Genomic DNA, 17,753 nt, shown 5'->3' on the forward strand with positions numbered 1-17,753 from the left:
GAAGTTCGGAGCACTTAGCGTTTGCTAAATCTTGTCCCGCGAGAAAGACTAAATGTGGTGCGTGTGGTATATATGGGCATTACACCAAAGCATGTAGAAGGAGAAACAAAGCTGTGAAGTGTGTCCAGGTAGATACAGATTCTGAAGGTGATGCGAGCAGTAGTGATGAACAGGTCTCTGAATGTTCTGGGGCTGTAAAGAAAAAACTTCTTCTCAATATTAGGGACGGATGCTTGTTGATTGATAATAAACCCGAATGTTGGATCCACATAGGGGGAGTGCGTGTGAAAATATACGCTGACTCAGGTTCACCCTATTCCATAGTAAATGAAGAGGTATGGAAAAAAAACTTCATCGATAAGGTTGGTCCAAAACTTTTTCCTTCGGACATTGATCCTGAAGGTTATGGGGGTGAGAAAATCGATATTATCGGTTTTCGGTGGTTCAAATTTGAATTTAAAAATCGGCAATCCTATGGTAAATTATATATTTCCAAAAAGGGCCCATCAGTTTTGGGATGGAAAGACCAGGGAAATTTACATGTAATTCTTGACCCCAATTCAGCTGAGAAAGTACTGGTAATGGACGAGGGTACAAAGGTTGGTGAAAAACTTTTAAAGAAGTTTCCTTCTGTTTTTAAAAAAAATATTGGTATGTTAAGAGATTTTGAACACAAAATAATTCTCAAAGATGACGCAGTACCAAAAATCCATAAAGTCAGGAGTGTTCCAATTATCCTAAGGAATGATGTTGCTGCAGAATTAGATAGATTAGTCTCTTCAGACATAATTGAACCCATCGAAGCTTCATCTTGGGTTTCTCCCTTGGTCGTGGTTAAACGTAGTAATGGGAAATTGAGGCTGTGTGTTGATTTGCGTCACTTAAATGAAAATATTGTGGTTGATCAATTTCCTTTGCCGAAAATTAATGAAATGTTGGCTTTGTTAGAAGGTGCCAAGTGGTTCACCACGATTGATTTATCAGCCGCATATCACCAGATCCCACTTTCCAAAAGTAGCAAGAAACTCACTGCCTTTATCACTCCACAAGGATGTTTCCAGTTCAAAAGGATGCCTTTTGGCTTGGCATCTGCTGCGGCCGTTTTTCAACGCCTTATGCATAAACTGTTTGCCAATGTAAAGAATACCAAGTTTTTTCAAGACGACATTCTCATTTTTGGTAAAAAAAAAGTAGATCACGATAAAACTTTAGAGACAGTCCTATCTATATTGGAATCTAAAGGTTTGACCATTGAGTATTCCAAGTGTACCTTTGCCAGTGATCACGTCACCTATTTGGGCCATGTCATTGATAGTGAAGGAATTAGACCTAAGCCAAATCTAGTTGACGCTATAAAATGTGCGCCTGCTCCTAATTGTAAGGATGATGTCAGATCTTTTATTGGTCTTGCCGAATTTTGCTCAAAGTATATTCCAAACTTTGCTGCTAGAACCTATAACATTAGGCAACTCTTAAAGAACAAAGTTAAATTTGATTGGTCACCTGAGTGTGAACAGGATTTTATAGATATTAAGAGTTGTATCACCAAAATTGCGTCCCTGAAGAGTTTTGACCCTGATGTTCAGTCTATAATCACAACCGATGCGAGCATAAAAGGTTTAGGAGCTGTTCTTGCTCAGATAGATCACAATGGCACAGAACGTATTGTGGCTTATGCCTCCAGATCCCTGTCACCCACTGAAGAGAAGTACTCAACTATAGAGAAAGAGACTTTAGCGTGTGTTTGGGCTGTTGATCATTTTCGTGCTTTTGTTTGGGGTAAGCAGTTCATTTTGCGTAGTGATCACAGACCTTTACTTAAAGTCTTGACCACTGAAGGAACCATAAACACTTCACCTAGGGTGGCTAGATTAGCAATTAGATTACAAGATTATTGTTACATAATGGAGTATCTTCCTGGAAAAAAAAATTGCATTGCAGACTTTCTATCGAGAATGCCCAAACAATTAGATGCGTGCGAAGATGATATCTGGAATTCATTTCAAATTGCTTATGTACAGGATTTGGGGAATTCTGGCATTATGAAAGACAAATGGGAAAGTGAATATTCCAACGATGATGAATTATCACAGGTAAAATTACACCTTACACAATCTTGGCCAAGGAAAATAGCCAGTAATTTTCCTTTAAAACCTTTCTGGGAAGTTAGGTTCGATCTTAGTGTTCAAGATGGAAGCATTTGGCGTGGTGAAAGAGTCATTCCCCCCAAAAGCTTACGTACATCTATAATAGCGTTGTGTCATGAAGGACATTTCGGTATTGTCCGTTCCAAACGCACTGTCAAGACTTCGTTTTGGTGGCCTGGCATGGACTCTGAAATTGAAACATTTGTAAGGGAGTGTAAATCATGTAAAGCCGCGGATAAATCTTTGCTCACTTTCAAACCTCCGTTAGGTACAATGACCAGACCCAGTTCACCTTGGGAACATATTGCAATAGATATCATGGGTCCAATTGGTTTGGAACACAAGTATGTTTTGGTTTTAATGGATTTATATTCTAGATGGCCTTTTGTCAAAATTGTAAGTAAAGCTGACACCGATACTGTCCTTCATTTTCTTGATCAATCGTTTATAATGGAAGGTATTCCTTCCGTCTTATTAAGTGACAATGGTGTTCAGTTTTTGTCTAATAAGGCCAAAGAATATTTCAATAAGCTAGGAATTAAACACAAAACTACTTCTTTGTACAATCCGAATAGTAATGGTATGGTTGAGCGCTTCAACCGTGTTATTAAAAATACTATTCAGATGTCTGGTAAATGTGATGATTGGGAAACTCAAGTGCAAAAAATGGTTTGGTCTTACAGAGTTTCTATTTGTGATGCAACGGGATATCCGCCTTTTGTCCTTATGCGCGGAAGGAATCCCAGAACTAAATTTACACCTGGTTGGCTATTTAAATCCAATGTTGTACATTGGTCTGAGGATTTAGTAAAAGAAAAAGCTGATGCTGCTCATATCAAGAGTAAAGTGTGGTATGATTCAAAACATAGTACTAAATTTGTCAACATTGACATCGGACAATGGGTTAGAGTAAAAAAACCTGGTAAAACTTCTAAAGAAGACAGTAGTTTTTATGAACCTATGCAAATTATTGAAATCATGAACAATGCTGTACGTCTCACTGATGGCAAAGTGTGGAATCTTAAGAGGGTAGCAAAATGTTCTCCACCTTCAATTTCTACTGAGAAAGCTCCTTGCTGGTTTGATTTTGATGATTTGTTAGGTAATGACAATTCTGACACTGTCTCAGGTGCAAGTTCTCCTGAGGTAAATGACAACACTGTAACTGTTTCTCCTGTTCCAGATTCGCCTGTTTTAGGAACTGAATCAGGTAGTTCAAATGTTACTGTGCAAGATGATCCTAATTTGAATTCTAGGTTTTCAAAGCGTGAAAAAAGACCACCTGTCTGGTTAGGTGATTATATTTCTGAAAATTTTCCTTTGTAATGTTTTTTGTTGTTGTTCCTGTTTTAATTTAATTTGTGCTTTATCACTCTGTTAATTCTTTTTCAACAGGAAGGGGATGCCATATATGCTGTCTTTATTCTTTTTCGTTTCATTTTATTTCTTTGTTGTTCAAGAGGGGATGTGTTATGTTGTGTAAGTAACTTTGTCTTTGGCACGCTTGGTGTCTTCGCGTTCCATAGAACATGGAACGCGAAGCCGTGAGCAGCTCTTGGGTCATAGAGATCAGCCGACGGCCTGCTGACCGGTTGTGCTGCTGTACCTGCCTGTTTATCTTTGGAAATAAAGATACCTCCAACTTGAATCGTCTGTGGACTCTAACTTAACAATACCATCAAATGAATATTTTTCCAGTGTCAATATAGCTTTAAAAACTACTATAAGGGGGGCGTGGTCTCGCTACTAATGGAGTGAGACGCGCGCCGTTTGAGCTCCGTGCCGCCGCCGACATTATTAGCCTTAAATAGCGTTGCAACGGCTCCAGAAGTGCCTGGGTTGGACGCGTTTGGGAGAAGGACTGATCGGGGCCACTGATCGAGGGCTTGGGGATCGCCCGAAGTTGCTGATAGCGGAGTCCTGCACTGCGGAGCTCAGTGGGCCCGGCTCCCAACGGCTTGCCCAGCATTTTGGCTGCCCTGGTCCCGCGCTCCCTGCTCCTGGTGGCATTTGGGGCAAGGAGAGAGTCCGCACCGCCTGCGAGGGGTGAGGCTTCACCCCGGAGAGCCCCTGCTGCCGCTGACCCCCTGCTGCCCCGGTCGAGATGCCCCAACGCGACAGGCTGGGAGAGACGACCGCCATCTTCCTCACCCGGATCGGGTAAGCCCATGCCGGAGACTCCTGGCGTACTGAGGCGTACTCACGGACCGGAGAGACGTCGGCGGGAGGAGGCTGCAGCGCGGAGGGGGGCCTGAGTCATGGGACCCTCAACAACGCCGCCTTGTAAGCGGGGGAAGACGCGGACAGACAGGAGCCCGCCGCCATCTTGCGGCCCTGGTGTGCCCAGCTTCGGCCTGAGCGGGTGGGGCCTTGCGGTGGGGCCCGAGCCTGCGGCGGCCGTGCGGGTGCGGAGGCCGGGGGAGTGCATGTCGAGGAGCGGCGTCCTGAATACCTGAGCCCCCGCGGACCGCCATTAGCCTGCCACTCCTTTTGAATCTTGCACGGCTGGAAGGAACCGCATATGCCCTCCCGGCACAAAGAGCCACGCAGAACCTGGGCCTGACACCCCTGCTCCGGGCCGGCGGGTGGCCCCTGCACGCCTGAGTCTATCCAGAGGCGGCGACTGGGAGGAGTGGGTGCTGGGGACCTGAGGAGGTCCTGGAGGCCTGGGCCCACGCTGGCCGCCACTGCCTGCTGCTATTCTTGATCCCGGCATAACTGGCGGAGAACCCCTGCGTCCCCACCCGCCCCCACGGGGCCCAGACCCCTTCATTGCACGCTGTCACGGCCGCCTTCCTGCAACCCTTCCGGGGCCCTCCACCCATCTGAGGTCGTGCAGGAGTGAAGGCTGGGGGGAGAGTTGACAACGAGGAGCGGAGTGTGCCCTGGGGGCCTGCGCCACCTCCGATGCTACGGCGGGAGGAGCGGATTGCGCCGGCGGGTGGGGACCCATTTCACAGCAGGTGGCCGCCATCTTATGTACAGCTGGGCTCCCCGGGAGTCTGCATCGGAGGCCCCCCGGACGGCTGCCACGAGGCCCAGTGCACTGTCTGCTCCACAGCTGAGTGGGAGAAAACGGGAGGGAGCCTGGACTTACGGGACTGCTGACACATCCTATTGGTGGTAAGAGGTGGCAGCGCTGGCATTGGGGAGATAGACTGTGGCCGCCATTGCACTGCATGAGTGACTTGCAAGCTGGATAGCGCTGATCAGCTGCCGGCAGAGAGATCCGGAAGCGTAGACCTAGAGGGACCGAGCCTGCTGAACCCCCCATCAGGCCTTGCTCGGCCTATGCTGGCCAGTCACCGGCGGAGTTGCCCCGAAGCATAGTCAGATGTGCGGGTGGGGGGAGGCATTGAAGACACCGCTGGGGGGTCCCTTTTGAACTTTGCGCCTCCTAAGACGTCACCTGCCTGTGGCCCTCCTGGGACGTGGTGTTTCGCCCTCCTGCCCTGCTACCCTGCCCTGCCGGAGGGGTGGCATGACCTGGATTGCTGCGCCTCTGGGCACCTCAGCGCTGTACCCCTGGTAGACTGTGAGTGAGTTTGCGACCCTTTCTGCACTGGTTTGCCTTCTCTGCAAACTCCTGGAGAGACAAGGCCAGAACTATTGGGGGTGTGGGGCCAGTTGCGTTGGAGGCACCCCTGGGAGGACTGTTGGTTGCCCGGAGGCCCTGAGCTGCTCAGTGGGCTGGAGACTTGTCGCACTTCCTCTGGCTGCGGGATGCCTGGATATTCTAGCTTTGTTTTTGCGGTGCTGACCTTCGCGGGCCCTCTGGAGTGCGGCGTCCTGATCTTCTGGTCTGACCGCTGCGGCTTCCCCAACGTCCTTGGGGCCTGCGGCCGGGGAATCCGGGCGCCGCTGCGGGCGAGCGACTGGTGGCGTATCGGCCACCTTTCCGGTACACTACTGGACTAACTACCAGTGCTTTTGGAGCATGACTCGCACTAAGCCAGGGAGGGAGCCCCAGGCGGCCCCCAAAGACGCTACAGTTATGGATCTATGGAGCAAACTAGGTTCGGCCCCGACGGTCGCTGCGCCGTCAGGAGCTGGAAACCCCTCTGAGCCGGTCACGCAATCTTTCATGGCACTGTTTATGCAAGAGCTCAAATCAGAAATCGGATCACTCCGTACGGAAGTACAAGCATGTGTCAAGGAGCTCCGGAGAGACGTGGGGGAGCTGGGAGGGCGAGTAGACGACCTGGAGAAGACCCTAGACGCTCGCACGGAGGACCAGGAACATCTATGGCAGCGGCTCGCAACATTGGAAGAACAGCATAAGAGGTGTTCCAATTGGGGCGGAAGGTACGGACATAATGTCGTTCGTGGCTGACCTGCTCCACGACATAAGAGGAGATGACGACGCTTCACCGCCAACCCTGGACCGTGCGCATAGGGTTTCGGGACCGCCTGGAAGACCTGGGCTCATCCCTGATATTTTTACCCGGGTCCATTTCTTCGTCGAAAAGGAAGCCATTCTCAAGGCGGCTAGAGACAAGCCAGAGATACTGTGCAGAGGCAAGCCCGTTCAGCTGTTCCAGGACTTGGCCCCCATGACCCTTCGGCGCCGGAGGGACTTCCGACCCATCACTGACAAGCTCCGGGAACTTAACATCCTTTATCAATGGGGCCATCCTTTTGCCCTCATGTTCCAATGGGAGTCCAAGCACCGCGTGCTGAGATCCTACAGAGAGGTGGCTCAATTGCTTCAAATTCCGGACACCCCGCCGGCCAGCCAGCCCTTCGCGCCAGCCCGCTAAACTCCGAGTCCCGCTGAAACCTCAATGGTCCACAGTACACCGCCCTAGACACCCTTCCTCCCCCGACGGTAGCAGATCTTCACGGGATAAGCAAGACATCATACAGCATATAAAATCCCTAGAGGGAGGTCCATCGCCATCAGGATCACAGGCGTCTGCCCCCAAATGATTCGCCTTGACGCTGGTTGACTTGCCTGTCGCCTGTCCCATAGTTAGGGTTGCGCCCCGCCTGGTTGGCCTGCAGTTGTCTTGGCCCCCTCCCCAACGCCCTGGATGCCTCATTACCAGGCGCATTATTTACATCTTTGGGGCGGCGGCCTGGAGCTGCTTTCCGGTGAACCAGATTCACTGACAACGTGATGACCGACCCCCACTCCTATTTCTGGGAGAGTGACATCTCCGGGACAGCTTGTGCCGTTGTGCCTGGCTACTCCCTAGACTGGAATAGGCTTTGTTGGCCACGTTCCCTATACACCCTCTCGGCGGGGGGGTTATGCTGACACGTGGAGGAGACGCAAGGCGGCAGCTGCGCTCGACGATACGTGACGATGACCACAGTACCTTGTTGGAAGATTATTTCTCTTAATGTGAAAGGGCTCAACTCGCCCAATAAAAGACGCGAAATATGGCGGTATTTGCTACTGCAGAGCCCCGATATAATCTTCTTACAGGAGACCCATCTCCTTAGGGCAGACGTAACTTGCATGTCTCACCCACGTTTCCCCCATCAGTTCTGGTCCTCAGCAGCCATTAAGACAGCAGGTGTAGCTATTCTTTGCAGGGCGGGCTTCTTCCAGGGAGATACTAAAGTGCTTTGGGACACTGAGGGTAGACCTCTGAGGGTGGAGATCAGGAGAGGGCACCGCACACTTACTCTCTGTAACATATATGCCCCCAATCAGGGTCAGGACGCCTTCTTGCGCAGGATATTTTGGGAACACCTTGAGCCGGTAAACTCGGACCTCATAGTAGGAGGGGACTTCAATTTGGTATGGGATGCGGAACTAGATCGCTGTGGGGACGCCTTTCATGGGGTGGGGGCTATGTCCGCAGCGGTGACGAAATCCCTCACTGCTCTAAACCTGGTGGATGTCTGGCGTTATCACTCCCCTGGACTGCGAGATTACACTTACTACTCTCATGCTCACCGCTCCTACTCTCACATTGACTTTCTTTTTGTGTCCCACTCTTTGATCAAAGATACCCAGTCGGCGTCCCACTCCAGTATTTCGATCTCTGACCATGCCCACGTGGAGTTACTTTTACATGAGCGTCTCTCCCGCTCGACACGGCCAAATAGATGGCGGTTCCCGCCCCATATTCTTAGAGATCCGGTAGATAGGGAGGAACTTCGGGTTGCTATATCAGCGTATTTCGAAACTAATGACTTACCGGAGACCTCCCTCCCTGTCTTATGGGACGCCTTCAAAGCTACGATACGAGGTACCCTTACGGCTATAGCCATCGCTAGGGCGCGGGAAGCCCGGTTGTATGAGAATAAGCTCACGCGCGAAATTAAGACGCTTGAGAAGATGGATCAGGAGCGCCCTTTGGCGGCACATAAAAGGCGTCTAGCTGTCCTTAGAGGCCAGCTTCGTGTGCATAGAACGAATAAGGCTGAACATGCTCTACTTGCGCTATGACAGCACTATTATGATGGTGGGGACAGGGTAGGCACTGTCCTAGCGCGTCGCTTGAGAACGCGGGCGGCCAAAGCTCACATTGCAAAACTGCAGATGGCAGATGGGTCATGGGCTATCACGGAATCGGCGAAGCTTCAAACGTTCCATGACTATTATGCGTCTCTTTACACTAGCGATCCACCCGCAGCGGATCTGATATCGGCCGCCCTGGATGCATGTGTATGGGAGCCACTGAGCGAGCAACATTCTAAGCTTCTGGAAGAGTCTATTACTCTGGAAGAAATAGCTGGTGCTCTGAAAGACCTCCCATTAGGCAAAACACCTGGTCCCGACGGGCTTCCGGTTTCATTTTAACGCGCCTTTCTGCCGCAACTGCAACCATATCTCTTACGCCTCTTCAACTCGTTCACGGAGTCAGTCGGGCCCTCTCCGGACATGGCGATGGCCGAAATTGCCCTCATCCCAAAACCTGGGAAGAACCACGCCCTCTGCTCCTCTTATCATCCTATTGCCCTGCTAAATACGGATCTTAAGCTATACACCAAAATACTTGCTAAACGGCTCAGCGTTCACTTGCCCAATCTCATTGATCCGGACCAGGTGGGGTTTATCCACCAACGCCAGGGGGCTGACAATGTGCGCCGAGTAGCCCATCTTGTCAGGAAGGCTAAGCACTGGGGAATACCGGCCTGCCTGCTCTCGCTCGACGCTGAAAAAGCATTCGATCGGGTGGACTGGACATTCCTTCGTGCAGTTTTACGGAAAGTGGGTCTGGGCCCTATAATGGCAGCGCGTATTATGGCTCCCTATATCTCGCCGTTGGCCAGAGTACGAGTTAATGGTCAGCTTACGCAGCCTCTCTCCATCTGCAGGGGCACTCGGCAGGGTTGTCCTCTGTCACCCCTGCTGTTCGCCCTTGTGGTGGAACCTCTCGCCATTATGGTGCGCCGGTCCCTTGATATTCATGGTATTTCCCTTGGGGGCGTCGAACATAAGATTGCCCTCTTCGCAGACGATCTACTTCTTACTCTATCCGATCCATTACGCTCGCTGCCGGCGGTGCATTCGCTGCTCCAAACCTATGAGCAAGCCTCAGGGCTTAAAATTAATCACACAAAATCATGGGCTCTTAATACTACGGTCCCAGATGAGGAGATTACGACCCTGCAGGTTCTTGTTCCTTATCAATGGGCGATCAGGTCTGTGAGGTATCTTGGTCTCAACTTAACACCAGACCTAACTACCTGGGCGCAACCTAATTGGCAGGAATATAAACACTCAGTTCTTGCTGATTTACGCACGTGGAAAGCCCTGCCACTCTCTTGGCTAGGCCGCCTCAACACTGTTAAAATGTCTATACTACCGAAGATCCTCTACCTCTTTCAAACCATACGTACGCCCATTCCGGAGCACCAAATCCAGGGGCTGCAACGCAAACTGATCACATTCATATGGGGTGGAAAGAAACCACGTTTTTCTAGTAAAATCTTAAAGCTCCCCCGAGATAGGGGTGGACTCGCTTGCCCCAACCTGTTAGAATATTAATGGGCATCACACCTCCGCTTTATTCTGGAATGGGGAGCATGGGAGAGCGAAAAAGTGTGGTTTCATATGGATCGGGCAGTCACTTGTCGCCCGCTTTGGGATCATGCTTGGTTGCCTCGGGAGGTGCGTCACCGCAGCGCCTACATGGCAGTCCCTACTAAAACGGTCCTTGGGATTTGGGACAAGGTGTTAGTCCGCAGGGGCCTTACCACTTTTCCATCCCCTCACACTCCAATTGCTCGCAACCCGCAGTTCCCTCCTGCGTGTCGCTCACCTTATTTTGCGAATTGGACAGAAACCGGTTGTTGAACGATACGGGATCTATTTATGGCAGGTGATCTTAAAACCTTTGCTCGGAGGAGGAGCCTAGCGCGCAACCAAGATGGCCGCGTAGGTGCGAGGCTCCCGAGGACCTCCGCAACCTCCTACGACTATCCTGAATTTATCCTGTCTCGGATGAGGGGACTGTGTTGGTGAGCCTGAGCTGAGGTGGCACCCGTTTCCCGTTGTCAAATCGGACCTCGGACACCGGAGTGAGCACCGATTGAAGTCTGCGGCCTTCTCCTCGCCAGACCCCGGATTTGCGCTGAGGGGTGACCCAGTGACAAAGTGAACAACAGCGGCGGGCTGGGCCTGGCGAGCCGCGTACCCCGCACTTTCGCTTTCGCACCCCCTTGCCGTCTCTGCAGGGTTGGGTCGCGGGGCTCTTTGTGTTGGTGTGGCCTCGCTGGGAGACTCGGCCTGCCCGCCGGCTGTGACCCACCCCGCCGATCTGGGGTGGCCCCCCCCGGAGCTCGTGGCCCTGATTGCCTGCTTTTCACGACGTGGCTGGTGCGACCGGGGGACTGGTGGCCATGGCCACGAAACAAGATGGAGACCGGGCAAAGACCAAGTCGACCCGGCGTGGCACCACCCATCAGGCCAACAGTATGGACCGCTATACCCTCCAGAAGGGATCTCCCGGCGGACCGCACAAGTCCCCTGAGGGCCCTCCTGATGCCCCGGACCTGCCCACGGATCTGACTCTGCGGGATGTCATGGGCGCCATTGCCGAGATGAAGGCCTCGGTGGGCCAGCGGTTTGACACACTGGCACAGAAGATCGACTCGGTCCTCGTGGATGTTGGCCTGGTGAGGGCCGATCTTTCCAAGACCAACGACCGAGTTGATTCTTTGGCCCACACTGCATCGGGCCTTACTACTGAGGTGGCGGCACTACAAACAGAGGTGCGCCGGCTTAGTCAGGCGAGCGCGCTTATGGATCGGCGCCTGGAGGACTCCGAGAGTCGGGCCCGGAGGAACAACATCCGCATCATCGGGGTGCCCGAGGGACGGGAGGAAGCGACGGCGGACCTATTTGTGGAGGACCTGATCGCTACCCATCCAGCCACGGGGGCTGAGTAAATTCTTCGCGGTGGAGCGAGCCCACAGGGTTCCCGGGGGAAGGCCGAAGGTCGGAGCCCCTCCGCGACCTCTCATTGCCCGGATTTTCAACTTTCGGGACAGAGACGCTATCCTGCAGGCCTCCAGACTGCATGGGCCGGTTAAGCTTGACAATATGGAGGTGAACTTTTACCCTGATTTCACCCCAGCGGTCCAGAAGCAGAGACTGAGCTTCCTAGGCGTCAAGCGCCGTCTTCGGGACCTGAACCTTAAATACGCTATGCTCTTCCCAGCCAAGCTGCGAGTGGAGGTAGAGGGTCGCACGCACTTTTTTGATCGTCCCGAAGCGGCCGGAGACTGGCTGGACACTCTGTCTGGGGATCGTGATCGAGGGGGCGGGGGGGGCGGCGGGGGGAGACGGCACACTGGATCGGAACTGAGGGGGTAATATTGGGCTTCACTCTGGACAAAAATGATGGCACTTTCGATTAAGCGTCTGTCTGTATAATTTCCTCACCTATGGAGGTTGTGTGGGGTCTACTGGGGGTTCTCCTTCCTCCTCTAGGGGGTTTAGCTAGTTTTACTATATATATGGGGCGACAGGCACACTGCACGTTGGGGGGGCTGTTCGGGCTCATGCAGGGGTGCAGGGAGGGGGGAGTTTTGTTGGGGCGGGTGGGCAGGGATGGGGGGGTGTTGTTCGGTTTTACCACAAGGCAAAAGTATCATTGTGTTAGCTCTATAGTGCTCTCGGGGGGACAAATGGTGGCTTCTGTCTATGATGGGGGGTAGGGAACTAACTCTGTTGTCCTGGAACGTGAATGGACTGGGGGACAGGATTAAACGTGGTGTGGTCCTGCAGTTCTTGAAGCGAATCTTGCCCGATGTAGTTTTTCTGCAGGAGACACACCTCATTGGCAACTCCTTCTGCGCCATGAATCGGCGTGGCTATCGCCTAGTGGCCCATTCGGGCTTCACGTCTGGCTCAAGGGGTGTGGGCATCATGGTTAAGAACTCGCTCCCGTTGGAGATTGATGAGGTGCTCCATGACGACAGGGGACGTTACACGGTCTTGGTGGGAAGGATGGAGAGCAAAGTGGTCGTTTTTGTGTCAGTATACGTCCCGCCGGGGCTGCAGTCGACTACCTTTGCGGACCTGGGGCGCCTCCTCCTTGGCCTTCCGGGGGGGATTCTGGTGGTGGGGGGGGATTTCAATGCGGTGGTTTCCGGGACTGTGGATCGTCACCCCCCTAGGGACCTCCCCCGGGCCCAAGCGTGGCTATCTGGCCTATTGGACACTTTGGGATTGGTGGATTGCTGGCGTCTAAAACATCCCACGCAGCTACAGTATACCTTCCATTCGGGGGCCCATGGTAGTCTCTCACGACTAGATTATGTCCTGGTCCCGGCGGCCTATGTTGGGCGGGTGGGAGAGGTGCGCCATTTGGCACGGGGTATCTCGGACCATTCCCCGCTCCTGTTACACCTGGATCTTTTTCCGAGGGGTGAGGGTAGGGTGGTCCCGATCAATCCCTGGTACCTGCGCGACCCCACCATTCGCGCTGAATTGATTAAATCCCTCCAGCGCTATTTTGACGAGAATGTGGGGTCTGTGCCTTCGGCTGTCTCACTGTGGGAGGCATTCAAGACAGTACTACGAGGAGAGGCCCTGTCCCTTATTTCCCACACCCGGAGGCGCGAGCGGGAGGAGGTGACCCGGGTGGAAGCTGAGATAGCCGAGTTGGAGGGTAATCTAGAATGTGGGGTGACGGATGCCGTATTACATGTTCTCCAACTCAAGCAAGCGGCCTGTAGGGCCCTCGTCACGGAGGCGGCCAGGGGCCTCAGTAGAGAGCAACAGGGGAGACTGTATGATGTGGGTGATAAGGCTGGTAAATTGATTGCGTGGCTGGACAAAAAGGAGAGAGAGAGTCGTGTAGTCCCGCTGATTGAGAAAACGGACGGTGTGTGTGTTACTGAGCTGGAAGAAATTGTCTCCTGCTTCGCGGATTATTTCCGCGGGGTGTATTCCCCGGTGTCTTCCCGCTCTGAAGAGGATTCCCGTGCCCTGCTCAGTGATATCGCGCTGCCTTCCCTTTCGGAGGAGGACAGAGTGTCATTGGACGCCGCTCCAACCTCCGACGAAATCGCCCTCGCCATACGTTCGCTCGCTTCCGGCAAGGCCATGGGTCCTAATGGTCTCCCCATCGAGTTGTACAATTTGCGACCGGATACGCTGGCACCACATCTCCGATCGATGTTCCTGGAGGCTCACTCGGTGGGCTCCCTCCCGCTGGACCAGCGTCTGGCTACCATCGTGGTTATCCACAAGGAGGGGAGACCTCGGGACCGGGTTACATCCTATCGGCCCATTTCGCTACTGAACGCGGAGCCCAAAATTCTCGCCAAGGTCCTGGCCTATCGGCTGGTCGGCGTGGTGGGCGACCTGGTTCACCAGGATCAGTCCGGCTTTATTCCCCATCGTAACACGGCCCTTAACTTGCGGCGTTTGCATGGGGTGCTCGCACGTGTTCAGTACATACGGGAGCCGGCCATTTTGGCGTCCTTGGACGCCACCATGGCGTTTGACACACTTGAATGGCCATACATCTGGGCGATGCTTGCGAAGTTTGGCTTTGGCGCAGGGTTCATCAGTTGGGTCAAATTGCTGTATTCGGGCCCATTGGCGCAGGTGGTGGTGAACAGTAGAGTATCGGCTCCGTTCGAGCTGGGCCGGGGCACGCGGCAGGGCTGCCCCTTATCGCCGCTCCTTTTTGCGCTTGCCTTGGAGCCCCTGGCCGAGTGGCTGCGGTGGGAACCTTCTATTCGTGGTCTCCGTTGGACCCCCGAGTATGAGGACCGCGTGTCTCTATATGCTGACGATATTCTCCTGTACCTGGCTTCCCCACGTAAATCACTGATAGTACTGGTTGATGTTTTGCATTCATTTGGTCGTAACTCCGGCCTTGTCATCAACTGGGCTAAATCGTGCGTGTATGTTCTCTCTGGGGAGGCTCCTATTCTCCCGCGGGGCTGTCCGATCCAGATCACCCCGCAGGGATTTCGGTACCTGGGTGTCTTCATTACTCTGGACCCGGAGGCCCGGTATGATCGGAACTTGCTTCCCCCCCTCCAGCGCCTGAAGGAAGATGTCACGCGCTGGCGGCGCTTGCCGCTTTCGCCGCTCGGCCGGGCGGCATTGTTTAAGATGATGTCTCTGCCGCGTTTCCTGTACGCTTTGCAGAATACTATGGACCTCGTCCCAGCGTGCTACTTCCGCGAGGTGGAAAGTTTGCAGCGCCGCCTGTTCTGGGACGGGAGGCCGCGTATCGCCCTGGCGAAGCTGACGCTCCCATGGTATGACGGAGGGATTGCCCTCCCGGATATCAAACGGTACTATTGGGCCTCCCAGCTGGCTGCGATTAATCACGGCCTGTACGGACCCGCCTTAAACCCGGCATTCGAAATGGATAAGATGCTACTCCCGGGTGGGGACTATAATCGAGCGCTCTACTCCAGCGCGCCTGACGCTCGGCTGACCGGCCCCACGCGTGTCATGGTGCGAGTGTGGCACGCGGCTAATGTGGCGATGGGGTGGAAGGACCGTCTGACCCGGGCATCACCACTATACGCGTCCGAGCAGTTGGGCTCCCTGTGGACCTCGAAGGGCTTCGAGAGGTGGGACATGATAGGCATCAGCAAAGTGGGGGATCTCTGGACGAGGGGAGGATTTAAAACGTTCGAGATGCTGCAGACGGAATTCCAGTTGCACGACAGGGAGTACTTTCGGTATTTGCAGATCCGTCACGCACTGGGCTCCGTCTTCCCGGACGTTGCATCCATCCCGGAGTATTCCCCCCTGGAGGATAGAGTGCTGGATGGACACGTTCCGGACAGCACGATCTCACTGATCTACAAAAAACTGATCAATGACCGCTCGGGATTGCTGACTGCCCTTCGTGAGGCTTGGGTTGCCGATGGACTGGAGCTGGACGACGAGGACTGGACCTCTGCGGTGGCCTCCCCGAAAGAGGTGGCCATACCGGCCCGCCTTCGCTTCGTCCAGCTCAAGATACTCCACAGAGTCTACATGACGGGGCCAAGGCTCCTGCGTATGGGCTATGCTGTGGATGGGTTGTGTAAGCGTGGGTGTGGCGCTTTGGGGACCTTTCTGCATATATTGTGGGAATGTCCGGAGGTGGAGCGATTCTGGCGTGGTGTGCATGAGGTCCTGCGTGTGGTTACGCATGTGGTGCTGCTACCCGAAGCGAGGAGATGCCTGTTGAATGTGTGGGAACCTACCGACTACTCGGCGCCACAGACGTGGTGGGTGACTCTGGGATATATGGTGGCCAAGCGCGATATTGCTCAACTGTGGGGATCCCAGAGGTCCCCGACTGTCTTGGCCTGGAAGGAACATATGGATTGGTGCATGTTTCGGGAAAAGGTGGTGTATGTGGCGAGAGGTAAGCCTGGGACATGGGTGAAAGTATGGGGCCCCTGGAACGCCTACCGCAGGGGAATCTGTGCTCCGCCGTTATTGCCCGATCCGTCGCCTGCCCCATCCCCTTAGCCGACCCATCTTCCTTGTTCCGGGCATTGAGTTTACCCAGCCCTAGTCCTGATCTCTTCCCCTTCTTGATACTCCTATGGACTGGTAGGGTCCCCCTCTCAGGGAAGCACATGCTGCTATTTCTGATCGTGGATTGCCTTGTGGGTTTGTTTTTCTGGTTGTTCTTTCAGTTTAAAATGAAACCGTACAGTGGTGTCCGGATGGTGTGGCTATCAACGCTGCTAACTCTTGTGCATCTTCCTCAGCCGCAACACACGCTCTACAATGTGTATCATATGCTCCTTTTGTCTGCTAGCGGCCGGCAAAACCTTTGCTCAATGCAAACAAGAATTTGGCTTAACAGAGAAGGACAGATTCCAATATATCCAGCTCCAGCACTGGATACAGGGCTTCTCCTTAGCCCAGGCGGCTACGCGGCCTTTCACGCCATTCGAGCGGTTGGCGCGTACCTTCGGCACCTATAAGGGGGCTAATTTCTCACATATACCAAGTGCTCCAGCATACACAGCGTCTGGACCCTCATCCATACCAGCAGCGGTGGCAGTCCCTCTCCGGCTCGGGTGTTACCCCTTCTCAGTGGGCGCGGCTCTGGGGAGACATCCCCAAAACTTTTCGTAGCATCCCCAGCAGGAGTCTGCCTACAAAGTAATGACTCAATGGTATTACACCCCCGCCCGACTCCAAAAAATGTTCCCTAATGCGTCCCCCCTATGTTGGCGCTGTACCCAAGCACTGGGAGATTTCATACACATTTGGTGGACGTGCCCTCTCCTGACTGCCTATTGGAAAGAGGTCCTTAGCCATATTAAAAGGGTGCTAGGATATCCACTGCCTGAGGATCCGCTCACAATCATTTTGGGCCTTAGGCCGGTGACTATGCGAGCTATGACGAGCCGCGATAGACACCTTAGCCTCCATATGCTGGGTGCTGCAAAACAAACTGTTGCCCTTTATTGGAAGAAAGCAGAAGCACCTTCCATAAACGTGTGGTTCACCCGCTTATGGCATGTTGTGGAGATGGAGTTGCTCACGGCGCGTCTTCAATTCCGGGATACTAAATTCCAGAAGATTTGGAAGCCTTTGGTTGATCATCTGGGGCGACTGGAAAATGTTAGACTACAACCACTAAGACTCCGAGCCTTACAGTTGTTTGACGATGTAGTATACCCCACTGATCCAGGGGGCTTTTGGAACCCTACAGACTGTTTGCATCGCACATCACTCTCAGACACTCTTCTTGACTTGGGAACCCTTGCTCCCGACGCTTAAACCATGGTCACTGCCCTTTGCCGTACCACGCATGCTGCCAGAGATAGTACTGGATTACCCAGAGAGGCGCTCTTTGGTAATGAGGGGGGCCTAGATAACGGTAGTAGGGAGCTACAACCTTTCCCCCCCCGCCATGTCTGTTTACCCTTCCCCATTATTCCCCCTTTTTTTGCCCTAACCCCCTCCTTATTGGTTGGTTCCTTTTTGTTAGTCCTCGATTCATGATGTACAGTGGATGGATACAACAACGCCACAGTGACACAGCTCACATGTGCTCATCTGCCCACCTCAGTATTGCCTTGGGCTGTCTACTGGTTGTTGTATCATGTAACACATTGTGTGTCATTTATAAATGCTAATAAAACGTCTTGAAACAAAAACTACTATAAACCTAGAAGATTTTAAAACAGGTCATATTTTCTGGATTATTTATA

This window comes from Triturus cristatus, chromosome 7, assembly GCF_964204655.1.
Source record: "Triturus cristatus chromosome 7, aTriCri1.1, whole genome shotgun sequence".
In the NCBI taxonomy this organism is placed as follows: domain Eukaryota; kingdom Metazoa; phylum Chordata; class Amphibia; order Caudata; family Salamandridae; genus Triturus; species Triturus cristatus.